Source organism: Anabrus simplex, chromosome 1 (assembly GCF_040414725.1).
Source record: "Anabrus simplex isolate iqAnaSimp1 chromosome 1, ASM4041472v1, whole genome shotgun sequence".
In the NCBI taxonomy this organism is placed as follows: Eukaryota; Metazoa; Arthropoda; class Insecta; order Orthoptera; family Tettigoniidae; genus Anabrus; species Anabrus simplex.
Genome location: NC_090265.1, coordinates 1,500,133,689 through 1,500,149,168, shown reverse-complemented (window position 1 = coordinate 1,500,149,168; position 15,480 = coordinate 1,500,133,689).

Below are 15,480 nucleotides of genomic sequence, written 5' to 3'. Positions count from 1 at the left end.
AATAGAACACAAAGGAATCCAGGAACATGTCTACTCACCAAAACAACAAGACTAATGAAATCATGATGTAGTATCTAGTTACAGAGTTAGGTTAGTGTCAATCAAGAAACGTGGTAATTAATGAAATGACGTTAGGTGTCAAATTATAAAGTAAGCAAGATATGCTAGAAGGCAAAGGAATTTTATGCTGAACAAGGTGATGTAAAAAACGGAGTCTAGCTGAACGATATAAAGAACAATTGAAAAAGATATGGTTAGCATCTGCGTCGGGATAACCACATACACAAAGTGAGTGAGTTGACAGGTGAAATTTATATTTATACAATGGTGTAAGCGCATGATTAAATCTAAGACGGATGATAGTAATGATGTGTCGTCTGGAATACTGACCTGATACGAACCAGGGTTGTAGGGGTATGAGAGGTTGAAGTTGGTAGTATGATCGACCCTTGTAGTTTGCAGTATTTTGCCGTTGTAATTGCCAATCTTCACGGGCCTTATGTTTAACATGTATAAAGTAATCAGTGGGTGGAGTAGCTATAGGGAAAGCGGGGAGTGGAAGACGTAACGCTTGTTTAGCAGCAATATCAGCTTGTTCATTACCGTAAATTCCAATGTGAGCTGGCACCCAAACAAAAGTAAGGTAGACATTTGAACATTCAAGGGTGTAAATTAAATGTTTCGCGTTATGTAAATACCAGTTGAATGAAAAGGAGATGGAGGAGAGCGATTGTAATACACTCATTGAATCATTCCATACATGCACCTGGTATAGTTATTCTTGAGATGTAGGCACTAATACAATCAGTGACTTCGCTACTCAAATCTGCGAAGTGAATTTTCTTTGCACGAATTTTACTCAATCATTCCTTCACTGAGGACAAAATACTAGACCACAAGCGTGGGAGTCCATTATTTTTTTTGCTAACTCCTTTTTTCTAACAATACCTCCCACACATTTCAAATCCCACACACCAAGGAGCAGATAAAATAATAATGTCGTTAAATCAGAGAAAAACGTGACCGAGGAAATTAACACGAAAGGCAAAGAGAATGCTCTACGGAGCAATGAATGTAAAACATATCAACAAGAGTAACATGGACCGGCGCGCGCCCACGAAAGAAACAAATCAACATGGCGACGTCCAGGTCGAAAATGACCAGGACGCACAATAAGGAAACAAAAGGATTCGCCCCCAAAAGAAAATGAGGGGCGATAAAGAACAAATAAATATTATTTTAACAGACCGATACGACATCTTAACACTCAGCCCATCCATCTACCCATTCATTCAACCATACAATCAATTGCCCTCTAAGGCAAATAATCTCTGCAGCTTGGTCCGAATAAATAAGTCAGGGCACCTCGTAGAGTGCAATACAACATTCCAGCGATATGGTCTCACGTCAATAGTAGATATATAGCTTACCAGGTCAAACGACAGGAGGACGTTTGTGACCCCACGGTCACGCGTAGAATCATCACCCCTTACGCTGCGTACGGCCAGAACAGATCTTCTGGCCGACACACAGACCATACCTCCAAATGATGGCAAAATGTTACAACGAGAAGCTCATTAAAATAAACAGATACCCAGATTATGACGCACTACGATCACTCCCACAACTCACACACATGCCATACTCGCTCCGAGTACAAAGATGGGTCTCGGTCGGCCGTAATAAAAAGAAAAGAAAAGAAAGAATGATCATACACAAATGATACAAATTCAAAATGTTACATTACCGGCAATATCAATCATCGAAGCACGCAAATGATGCAGTAGTTTAGCATCGTTTTAAACCTATAAAACATCCATTAGAAACGTAAAAACGCTGCTTCTGTGTGTGAGGGCTCCATGTCTTAATTAGTCAGCTTAATCAGAAAAATATTCACTTCTAGGAGAAGATATTAAAAGGTCTCGCCAAAGAGCTAGAATAACATAGAGAGGCGGAAGCGCTGCCTGGGTGAAGCTAATAGAACGAACGTCCGCAATGTTTCCTGTGGTCAAACAAGCAAGGGGGCATGGCCTTTAAATGACGAAAAGTGTAGAAAATACGCATTTCAGAATCACTGGGGGAGAATTAAAGACCGTTGCCGAAAGCTCAAAGCATTAAAAATCATAGACTGCGAATACCGCCACTTCATCATATTGCAGAACGAGGCCAACATCACGATCAGTTCATTGTAGGGTAGTTCGAAATCATCGCACAGTGACATACGAATAGGCCTCGAAATCGGAACAGGAGCGTTCCCCTGCTTGGCTGTTGTGGTTAAGCGTAAATTACAATAAAAACGGTGGACATAAATATTTATGACAGAAAGCCTTAAAATTAAAGGGAACCATAATAGGTTACAACCTCATTCCGTTCATATTTTTAAAATTATTGCATCCTCATGAGTACTGTCTTTCTTTCTTAATCTGTTTACCCTCCAGGGTTGTTTTTTCCCACGGACTCAGCGAGGGATCCCACCTCTACCACCTCAAGTGCAGTGTTCTGGAGCGCGGGACTTTGGGTCGGGGGATACGACTGGGAAGGAGGGTCAGTACTCTCGGCCGTTATTCTTGGCTTTCGAGACCGGGGCCTCTATCTCACCGTCAGATAGCTCCTCAATTCTAATCACGTAGGCTGAGTGGACCTCAAAACCAGCCCTCAGGTCCAGGTGAAAATCCCTGACCTCGTCGGGAATCGAACCCGGGGCCTATGGAAATGAGGCAGGCACGCTACCCCTACACCACCGGGCCGGCCATCTACAATAAGGCTGCATAAATTTCACAAATAGCATTAAAATATTCTATTTACCATGCTTGGTGTACGTTTGACCGAAATAGGTGACTTTTCGTGGTTACGTTTCCTTGGTGGTGGGCGCTCTATTTTATTTGTTTGTAAATGTGAATGAAAATTAAATAGTGTTGGGACGGCATTTGCCAGTAATCGCCGTTGGTAATTTTTTTCGAAATGTAAAGAGCATAAGCGACTGAATTGAGTGGGATACGGTACCATGTATCTCTTTCCGTCCTCACATCGCATTGTTCCGTTATTTCCTTGTTCTTTAAAGAAAACCTGAAACATAACCCGACAAATAATTACTATGGCTATCCGTACTTTCGCTGTGTAAACAATAAAATGGATTTAATTACAAACAGAAATTACAAAATGGAATCTCGGCTATAATTCAGCAATACTTAAAATACGATATATCCTTGGTTTAATTACTGCGATTAATACAACCATACGCTAAGGTTACGGTTGGCATTCTTGAAAGCGAGGATTATTCTTTTGACTTCTTAAAACTTAGGAAATTAAATTGGCATGCACGATCTCCCTGTCACCTCAACAAACGCTCTCACCAAGGAACTTGCGCTCTCACGCCAATTCGCTTTGTTTTGACAACCGTTAACATGGCTACCTCTTATCAACTTGCTTCAGCAGGGAGCGCTGATGTCAGGCATACAGCCCCTCTATGTTATTCTAGCTCGTTGGGTCTCGCCGAGAAATAATCCTTCATGCTCGCGACAGAGGGGGATGCCCTCTATCGACAGAAAGTGGAAATACATAGATACACGGAACAGTCAGATACCTATTCTTTGAGACATCGGTAAAATCATCTACGAAACCATGCTATATTAGCATGTTTCACTTGTCATAATCAGAGTTCCAACCCACACAAAATTTATAAGTTCAAATAAAGACTTTGAATAATTAGTTCTTCATCACTCGCAAAAAATTACAAGTTCAACTTGACTGATAGACTCAATGCCCATTATAAAGACTTTGTTATACATTAGAGTTCGCACGCGCACAATTGATAAGTTCAACACGACTGTCAGAGTTTAAGTCCCCCATGAAGACTTTAAATATTCGAACATAGCCTCTGTCAGCACTTCGACGAACAGTGAAGCGTGGAGAGACAGGCTGAACACTCAGCTATGACTAGCGCTGTGAAGAGGAGGCGAACCTCCTGTTGATTGAATCGGATAATACGATTACAGCGCTCCTGCGGTGATCTCCCGTACTACCGACGGAGGCAAAGCAGTTACGGAGCTCCGGACACCTTACAGGACGAGTTCGACAGCCGTAGCTAGGGATGGGCTGCGAACGGAGTCGCGAAGAGTCGAGACTGCTACCTCTGGAACCGACACTCTCGACTCCACTGATGCACTAACGCCATCTAACAAGTATTGTCGGAACTGCTTGGAATTATAGTTCCACGTTCGTCTCTTGGTAACTTGTGATACGATGAATACAAGATGATTATTAGCCAGCAAACATTAAATATTGTTTCAGGATTTTATCATCGTTGGTGTTAATGTTGTAGGTCTATTTTGGTGACGGTGATGATAAAGATGACGATAATAGTAGTGGTAATAATAATCTGACAGTATACGTTTACATAATCGCCAATATTATCTTTAATCAGTTTAGCTCCGTGGTGTAGGGAGCAAAACGTCCGCCTGTCACCCGGCGGCCTCGGGTTCCATTCTCGGCCGGGTTAGATTTTTTTAACTGTAAATGATTAATATCCCTAGCCTGGGGCATAAAACAGAAAAAAAGAAGCGAGTGCTTAAAGTATGATTTTACAAAAAATATTTTACCAAGCATTGTGCGTCATAACAGCCACCTCCGCAGTCTAGGGAGGCCCTGGGATCGATTCCGGCCAGGTCAGGGTTTTTTACCTGTATCTCAGGTTTCGAGATGACGGTGAGGTAGAGACCGGGTCTAGAAAGCCAAGAATAATGGTCGAGAGGATTCGTCGTGCTGAACACAAGTCACCTCGTAATCTACTGGCCTTCGAGCTGGGCAGGGATCACTTGGTAGGCCAAGGCCTACCAGGGCTGTCGCGAAAAAGGGCTTTTGTGTATAGTAATAATAATATTGCAACAAGACTTCACGTGGTCCTTGAATTATAACGAAAAACTACAACCCGTTTTCCAGTCACTGACCGGGTCAGGAATGGAATGAATGAAGCCTCCATTCTGCGGCGAGGATAGGAATTGTACCAGCTGCCGAGGCCTGCTGCACTCCTCTGGGGCAATAATGAATGACTGACGGATGAAATGAAATATTGGAGAGCATTGCTAGAATGAAAGATGACAGGGAAAACCGGAGTACTCGGAGAAAAACGAGTGACCGGGATTTGAACCACGGAATCCAGCGGTGAGAGGCCAACGCACTGCCACCTGAGCCACGGAGGCTTTAGATGCCTTAATTTATGTTCGAATTATGTTAGCGGATTTACCCATATTAGATTTGTTTTCATCGTTCATGTGGAATTCATAATGATTTACCATCGATATCTGTTTATCAATTTCCTGATCACGACAAATAAAGACGTGAAATTAAATGTCCGTGGTCTGCTATGACGGTACTTTCTGACTTGATACGTTTAGTTTTATTTCAACTACACCATTACGCTCGTCGTCTTCGCGAACGATACGGTACTTCACTCTACAATACTCTTAAAAAACCCAATGGGCAAATGAGCAGTAACTTGTATGATATTTTCCGCGCCTCGACACACAAGCGGCCCCGAAATGAGAGTCAAATTCGCTTGGAGTCGTCAGGCTTCATGCGAAGCGACCGTGCGGCCCCGCAATGCGCATCAGGGTTACTTGGAGTCGAGAGGCTTCGTGCGAACCGAGACCAGTGTTCGGAGTCGATGGAGTCGACGCTCTCGATTCCAGGCTTCAGTCGCGCCCATCCCTAGCCGTAGCGGAAGGACGTGTTCCTCTCGCTCGCTCTCTCTCTCCTCGCCAGGCGCTCTGTACTTTCCCAGTACTAGTCAGGCAGCTGTACTTGTTAGTACATCTTCGAAGGAGCTTTTGTCTAAGCTGAGCACTTCTCAGTGCTCGCTTCTCTCTTGCAGGATTTTATTTCAGGATGACCACGGCGAACTTCAGGGACACTCCCTATAGCATGGCGTTGGCGAGAGGAGTCTACTACAGGGGAGGTCGCCTCTGCACAACGCGGCAATGGATGGAGGACCACCCAGAACCGAGGGCTACACCGATCCGGAGTACGAGGCGCTGCTCGTCTACTACAGGCCAGGTCGCCCTGTTCATTCCGAACAGGCCCTAGTCCTGGACAGAGTGCGGCGCCCCCTCCAGGGTGGCAGGAGGCTACCGACGACCATGTCCGTGGAGAGCTTTCTACCAGGAGGCCTTATCATAAGGCATCACAACCAGGAGCGGATGCACGACGTGGAGATGGAGCTCTCTACTCTGTTTCAGGTCGTCCGACTACCTGGGAGGGACGGCGTGCCAGGGACGAACGCCGGCGCCCTCAGGAGGAATGCTGAGCCGGAGACCAGGGAGGCCATCACCCAGACGCCGAGGAGGCTAAGGCATAGGGCGGTTAACACTGACCTAGTCCAAGCCACCCAGCCGGAGACCAGCGACGCCACTACGGAGGTGGAGCATGCCGCCCCCTGGCGCCGCGACTGTGCGACCCAGGCTGAGCGACTCGGAACTGCGAAGTGGACGCAGACCGCTCCTCCAAGGGACACCTCCACGAAGTGGTCACAGACTCAGGCCTACCAGGAAGGACCGGTCACCCGGGCGCAATCCAGGAAGGCGCCCCGGATGGCAGCACAGCAGTGGAAAAGGACGCCCCATGGCGTTCGGAGGCTGCCACCCAAGCCCAGCCTGCTATCGTGTCTGTCGAGCTGCAGACCTCGATGTGCGCCCCCCAGGACCGGGAATGCAGTCGAGTGTTAGCACCGACCGACGCCGCCGCCGCCGCCAGCCAGGAGAAGGAAGAAGACGGCGACGCAGCGGAACCACCAGCTACCCCGGGGTCACCAGGCCGGGAGGAGGGCCACCAGGACGAGGCCTCTTCCCCTGCCGAGAAGACACGCCCGGGAAGAGGAAGAAGAAGAAAACGACGCCGGACCAGGAAGCAGAAGGCGACGCTGACCCATCAGGAGATGGCCGCCCAGCCGCAACCCAAGACTGCTCCCAGGACATCAGTCAGCCGAGGAGCCAATCAGGAGAGGACCTAAGCAGGTAGCGGCAGTCAGGTGAGAACAGAACGTCCCCCTCAACAGCTCTTGCAGTGTTTCTGCTGTCTGAGGTGGGGCCACCGTCAGGTCAGCTGTGGGCTCGAGGTGAGGTGCAACCGCTGTGGTGGTGATCACCACTACACGGCCTGCGCAGCACTTAGGGAGACGCCGGTGTGCGCCAACTGCTCAGGGGGCCACCCGGCCTCTCATCGCAGTTGCCCTGTCTACCGGGCCATAGCGCGGGCAGAGAGGAAGGAGGCCCGGCGCCATGTCCCACAACCATCCAGCAGGTCCCCGCCTCGGCGGGCTTGGCCTCATTCTCCGGGATTGGAGACTGGGTACGAGGGACCTCAAGGGGGTCGGGCGGTGCGGCAGGCACTAGTGGCTATTGCCGCATGGCTCGGCAACCGGCACGGCCCGCGCTAGTCACAGCAGTGCCCAGAAGGACTGATCCCCTGAATAACTGGAATGGCGAGGAATAGGCTTATGACTGTGCATGATACCTATTCCCAACTAACACAATTACCTGGACCTCTCCAGAACCACATCCTTGCATGTGCTATCTACAAAATGTCAGGTTTTACATGTAGGCACCTTTCTCTTTCTGCCTATGTGGTTTTGTCTTTTGTCCTGACCCTTACTACCTGATTACACCACTATTGATACCCACCACCACATCTGGCCTGGTAGCATGCTGAGCATGGGGACAGGCAGATACTCCGGTAGTATCACACTTCCACTCCTCCCTGCTATCTCTTTCTTCTTAGAACTAATAGCATGTCGGAGGCCATGCAGATTGAGTCGATGGTCAAGCAGGGGGAGCGGGCTTCGGCCCCCCCCCCCCGCCGAAAAAAAGGAGCTCCGGAGGTTAACCGGAGGGCCGCCTTCTATTCGCAACAGTAGCTCCGAGTGTAAGGACGTAGTGGGCTGTAATTTCAAACTTACGTCCATGAATGTAGGCGCCCTATAAAAATCGTTACCTACATACACAAAAATTGATCTATGTCAGCGATATTCCATATAATAGCCTACCCCTTAACAAAGAACGTATAGTCATTCAGAATAATTAATGCATCCTCTCATTTATCAAGAAAATGCAATTATATCGACATATAATACATACCCCATATACCTGTAGGTATAAACCCTGTATATATAACAAGCAATATATCTAAATAGGTTCAATTGTTTCTCAGAAAAGTTCAGGCCCTACCAGTGCAGAACTTACACAGTACACTTCGTTTATTATTATCATTATTATGGAAATATTCCCATTATATTGGCGCTAGAATACAGTAGGTTCAAGTTAAATTTGAATTCGCTTTTAATTTCTGTACATATGTAAAAAACGCTAAAGACGTGCAGAAGTAAGGGATGATTATTTATGAGCGGACGGAGGAGTTCAAGCGGTTCAAGTCTGTAAGTGCTGCGCTGTAAAACATGGCACAAATGACTCATAAACACCGGCCTCGCGGTGTAGGTGACAACGCGTCCGCCTGTCACCCGGCGGCCCAGGGTTCGATTCCCGGCCGTGTCAGGGTTTTTATTTAAATTATTAATATCCCTGGTCTGGAGACTGGGTGTTTGTGTCATCCTTAACGTTCCTTTCCTCACATTCAACACTTTACACTACCGCCATTTACATAATACACGTAGGTTTCCTCACATATGGTGCAAGTAGAGGCTAAAGATCTTCAAAGGTCGACGCCCCGAACATATAGAATTTAAAAAACTTAAAGAAGGAGTGTAGTTTCGCGCAATAATAGCGACAAGTTATAAATTCCTGTGAAAATGCTCGTTCATTCCTCCCATATGAAGTTCACACTACGCGCTTGTCATTCAATGGTTTTTTTTTTTTTTTTTTGCTAGTTGTTTTACGTCGCACCGACACAGATAGGTCTTACGGCAACGATGGGACAGGGGAGGGCTCGGAGTGGGAAGGAAGTGGCCGTGGCCTTAATTAAGGCAGTTGTCTGGTGTGAAAATGGGAAACCACGGAAAACCATTTTCAGGGCTGCCGACAGTGGGGTTCGAACCTACTATCTCCCGAATACTGGACACTGGCCGCACTTAAGCGACTGCAGCTATCGAGCTCGGTCATTCAATGTTTGTACGTAAGAATGCTATCTGTAATATCGTCCAATAACAAGGGTACCAGTATAAACTGAGGGCCTAGTTTCTCACGATAATAGTGACAAGTTATAAATTCCTGTGAAAATGCTCGTTCATTTTTTTTTTTTTTTTTGCTATTTGCTTTACGTTGCACCGACACAGATATGTTTTGTGGCGACGATGGGATAGGAAAGGCCTAGGAAGTGGAAGGAAGCGGCCGTGGCCTTAATTAAGGTACAGCCCCGGCATTTGACTGGTGTGAAAATAGGAAACCACGGAAAAGCATCTTCAGGGCTGCCGACAGTGGGGCTCGAACCCACTATCTCCCTATTACTGAATACTTAAGCGACTGCAGCTATCGAGCTCGGTGTTCGTTCATTCCTCCTGTACCAAGTTCACACTACGCGCTTGACATTCAATCGGAGGTTCTGATACATAATTACGTTTGTACGTAAGAATGATATCCGTAATATCGCCAAATAATTAAGGTATTAACTGAGGGGCCTAGTTTCGCACAATAGTAGAGACAAGTTATAAGTTCCTGAGAAAATGCTAGTTCATTTCTCCCGTACCAAGTTCACACTACGCGCTTGTAATTCAATCGTCAGTTCTGTTACTAATTACTATGTTTGTACGTAAAATGCTATCTGTAATATCGCCAAATAACTAAAGTATTAACGGAGGGGCGTAATTTCTCATATTAATAGCGACAAGTTATAAATTCCTGTACAAATGCTCGTTCATCTCTCCTGTACCAAGTTTAAACTACGCGCTTGTAATTCAATCGGAGGTTCTCCGGAGGCACCGATTGAAAGCGCCCGGAGCCTCCGCTCCGTAAACAACCGCTCCGTTAACAGCGCTAACTATGACTGTCTGATCTGGGTAAAGTGAGCTCTCCTTATATTCGGTTTGGGGGCTCCTACGTCATCATATAACGTGGTCCCTTGAGGCTGGTTATCTCACGAATCCCTCGACGGATTTCCTTGAGATTCACAATTTGAGACGTTTATGTTATTCTCTTCAAAATGACGTATCGCTCAATTCGCTGCGATTACTATTAGAGAAGTTTTGATTTTTTTTTTCAATCGAATGTTCACGAAGGTGTGACGTTCATATCCAGAACATACCAGGTCAGGCAGGCTATACGTGGCGCGTCAGGCGGGTAGTCTATCTTGCCCCTGCAGCTACGTCACACACACACACAGAGCTGTCCTCGGTTCGCCTGCTCGTTCCTCCGAACGTAAACAAACCAAGTTCGCTCCGAATATCTTGCGTGATGATTGAATACAATTAATTATTAAAAAAATACGCATGTGCAGGTCGTAACCGGTACAGTACCCTCATACAAATAATTCAATTAATTTTTCAATCCTTCACCCCTTAAGTGGATTTTCCGAAAACAAAAGAATCCGTGTTTCTTTATTTTTAAAAGAGATTCCAAATACCAACTTCCACTTCTGCAACATCTTTAGTTTTTGAGATATAAGCATCCTCATACAAAGAATTCAACTCATTTTTCAATTCCTTCGCCCTCTTTAGGTGGATTTTCCGAGAAAAAAATATGTATTTCTTTATTTTTAAAGAAGACTCTAAATACCTACTAGTCTGTAACATCTTTAGTTTTTGAGATATCACTATCATAATTAAAAAAACCTTTCCAGTCTTTTTTACACCCCCCCCCCTTATGTGGTTTCTTCCGAAAACAAAAAAATACATGTTTCTTTATTTTTAGAGGATTAAAAATACCAATTTTCACATTTTTAACATGTTAAGTTTTTGAGATGTTCTGTAGATATGTCCATTTAAAAATTCACCCCCTTTTTCACTTTACCTTAAGTGGATTTTCCAAAAACAAATTATCTATATTTCTTTACCTTTACAGGAGATTCCAAGTACCAGTTTTCAACTCCGTAACATGTTAAGTGTCTGAGATATATTGTAGTCCTAGACATATTTTTTTTCAAATTCCACCCTGTTTGTCATTCGTGTTCACCCCCTATTCGTTAGTTTTTTCAAAAACAAAAAATATGTTTCTTTATATTTAAAGCAGATTCCAAATACCAATTTTGATGTCTGTAACATCTTCAGTTTTTGAGACATGAGCATCCTCATAAAAGGTATTCAACCAATTTTCCCCCTTTTCTACCCCCCTTAATGGGATTTTTCAAAAACAAAAAAAACATGTGATTCTTTTGAAAGGAGATTCCAAATACCAATTTTCACGTCTGTAAACTCTTTAATTTTTGAGATATAGATATCCTCATTTTAAAATTTCACCCCCTTAATGAAGGAATACCCAAAAATCCTTCCTTTGTGAGCACCTGCACCCTAATATAAATGTATCCTCAAAATTTCATTTCTTTATGTCCAGTAGTTTTGGCTCGGCGATGATGAATCAGTCAGTCAGTCAGGAAATGTTCTTTTATATATATAGACTAGCACTTACCTGCGGCTTCGCTCGCGTGGATTTTGAAATTTGATCAAAGTAATCGTTCCTCGGCATTGTACTAAGACATTATCTGAAAATTCCAAAAGTATAAAAAACTCACCCAAAAATTGAGTTTAATTTACCCCGGAAATTCTTTGTAAACCATGTTTGTGGTACTGCCTTTTGGGGCTAAGACGACCATGTGACATAGAACTGTACATGTGAGAAACAGTCTTCTCTCAAGTCAAAAAAATAAACACAAGTTTCTTTACCTTTAAAGGAGATTCCAAATACCTATTCCCATATCTGTAACATCTTCGGTTTTTGAGATATACATAAGTATCCCCATAAAAAGAGTTCAACCCCTTGATTAGTCCTTCTCCAAACCTCACCCCATCTAAGTGTATTTTCCAAAAACAAAAATACAAGTTTCTTTATTTTTAAAAGATATTACAAATACCAATTTTCACGTGTGTAACATCTTCAGTTTTTAAGATATAAGTATTTTCATAAAAATAATTCAACACCTTCACACCTTCATGCCTTCTCCAAAAAAAAAAGTACAGGTTCCTGTATTTTTAAAGGACTTTCCAAATACAAAGTTTCTTGTCTCTAACATATTAAGTTTTTGACATATAATGTAGATATAATGGTACTCATTTTTAAAATTCACCCACTTTTCCAATTCTTTTCAGCCCCATAATGGATTTTCTGAAAACAAAAAAATTTGTGTTTCATTATTTTTAAAGGAGATTCCAAATACCAGTTTTCATGTCTGTACGTCTGTAACACCTTCAGTTTTTGAGATAAATGTGTACTCATAAGAATAATTCAACTTCTTCTTCTTCTTCACTTCTTTCCACTCTTCTCCCGCCTTAATACGCCTCCAATACAGTCTACAATGAGATTTATTACTTGTAATTAAGTGGACTTTCCGAAAACAAAAAAATGTATATCTTTATTTTGAAAGGAAATTCAAAATACCAACTTTCATGTCTGTACAGCTTCAGTTCTTAAAATAAAGTATCCTCAAAAACATATTTCAACTCCTTACGTACTTATTTTCAACCCCAAACCCCTTACGTCAATTTTCCAAAAAAAAAATGCATGTTTCTTTATTTTTAAAGGAGATTTCAAATATTAATTTTCACATCTGTAACATCTTCAGTTTTTGAGATATATGTATACTCATAAAAGTAATTCAACTCCTTTTTCACCCCCCTTCCTACCCGTTAAGTTGATTCTCCCCTCCCCAAAAGTATGTGTTTCTTTATTTTCAAAGAGATTCCAAATACCAATTTTCATGTCTTTAACATCTTTATTTTTTGAGATAAAAGTATCCTCATACAAAGAATTCAACTAATATTTCAATTCATTCAACCCCCTTAAGTGGATTTTCCAAAGACAAAAGAACACGTGTGTCTTTACTTTGAAAGAAGATTCCAAATACAAATGTTCATGCCTCTAACATCTTCAGTTTTTGAGATATAAGTATCCTCATAAAAATTATTCAACTCCTTTTTCACCCCAGCTCATTAAGTTGATTCCCAATCCACCTCTGAAAAATGCATGTTTTTTTATCTTTTTAAGGTGATTCCAAATAAAAAATGTTCATGTGTGTAACCTTAAGATTTTGATATAATTCTCCATAAAAAGAATTATTTTTTCACTTCCTTTCACCCTCCCCGCTTAAGTGAATTTTTCTTTATTTATAAAGGAGCTTCCAAATGCCAATTATTACGACTGTACATCTTCAGTTTTGAGATATATGTATCCTCATAAAAAGGAATTAAACTCCTTTTTCACTGCCCCGCCTCCAAGTTGATTCCCCCCCCCCCCCCTCTCAAATGCGTGTTTCTTCATTTTTAATGGAGATTTCCAGTACTAATTTTCACATCTGTTTTTGAGATGTAAGTATCCTCATATAAAAAGTATTCAACTCATTTTTCAATTAATTCACCCCCCTTGAGTGCATTTTCCAAAGACAAAAGATTACATGTTTTTTACTTTGAAATAAAATTCAAAATACAAATTTTCATATCTGTAACATCTTCAGTTTTTGAGATATAAGTACCTCATGAAAATAATTCAACTCCTTTTCCACTCCATCCCCTCCCATTAAGTGGTTTCCCCCCCTCCCAAATATGCGTGTTTCTTTATTTTTAAAGGAGATTCCAGATGCCAATTTCCACATCTGTAACCTCCAGTTTTGAGATATAAGTTTCTCCAGAAAAAGAATTCAATTTTTTTACTTTCACACTCCCCACTCAAGTGAATTTTCCAATAACAAACAATACCCGTTTCTTTAAAAGAGCTTCCAAATACCAATTATCACGACTGTAACATCTTCAGTTTTTGAGATATATGTATCCTCGTAAATGAATTCATCTACATTTTCATCCCCCTCCTACCAAGTTGATTCCCCCACCAAATGCATGTTTCTTTTGTTTTTTAAGGGAGATTCCAAGTAGCAGTTCTCACGTTTGTAACATCTTTAGATTTGTGTATATAGATTCTCATACAAATAATTAAACCAATTTTTCAATTCTTTCACCCCGCCCCCAATTAAAGTTTTTTCCTGAAAACCAAAGAATACGTGTTTCCTTATTTTGAAAGGAGATTCCAAATACTAATTTTCATGTCTGCAACATGTTAAGTTTTTGAGATATACTGTAGATATGCTAATTTTTAAAATTCACCCCCTTTTTCAGTTCCCCTTATGTGGATTTTGCGAAAAAAATATTTATATTTCTTTACTTTTACGGGAAATTCCACATACCAGTTTCCAAATCTGTAATACAAAGTATGTTACATATCTGAGATAATTTGCAGATATAGTCCTTTTAAAAATTCACCCCGTTTGTCAAAATACAAAAATAAGTATTTCTTTATTTTCAAAAGAGATTCCAAATATCAATTTTCATGTCTGTAACATCTTCAGTTTTAGAGATATAAGTCTCCTCATAAAAAGTGATCAACCTGGTTTCCCCCCTTTCTCACCCCCTTTAATGGGATTTTCCAAAAACAAAGAAAAATGATTTTTATTTTTAAAGGAAATTCCAAATACTAAATTTTATGTCTGTAAACTTTTAAATTTTTGAGATATAGACATCCTCATGTTTAAAATTCACTCCCGTTTTTACTCCCTTAGCGATGGAATATCCAAAAATCCTCCCTTAGCGAGCACCTACATGTTAATATGAATGTATCCCCAAAATGTTATTCCTTTATGGCCAGTAGTTTTGGCTCGGCGATGATGAATCATTCAGTCAGTCAGGACAAGTTACTTTATATATACCGAGCTTGATAGCTGTAGTCGTTTAAGTGCAACCAGTATCCAGTAATCGGGAGACAGTGGTTTCGAGCCCCACTGTCGGCAGCTCTGAAGATGGTTTTCCGTGGTTTCCCATTTTCACACTAGGCAAATGCTGGGGCTGTACCTTAATTAAGGCCACGGCCGCTTCCTTCCACTTCCTAGGCCTCTCCTATCCCATCGTCGCCATAAGACCTATCTGTGTCAGTGCGACGTAAAGGCAAATAGCAACTATATATATATATATATAGACTGTTTCTTGGCAGTCCCATGTGTACTTGTGTAGAGGTAGTGGCCATAAGTTGAAGCCTTGTCCTGCAATAGGTTATTACAGGGGATGACTATATCAACCTCTTAAATCATAACATGTACTTTAATAGCAGAAAAAAATAAACAGGTAATTTAAAAACCAAAATAATTTTCAATTAAAAAAATGCAGGTAATAGATTTATAATATATATATTTGTGTTCTGTACATTTTCCATACAAATAGATATAAAATTAATCCATTTCTTTGATTGAAGATTCAGGCATATGTTTGTTTACATACTATCAATCTCACAGTTTTCTTAAACATCTGTAATGGGGACATTCTCAGCATTGCAGAGGCATTGTAACAGACAA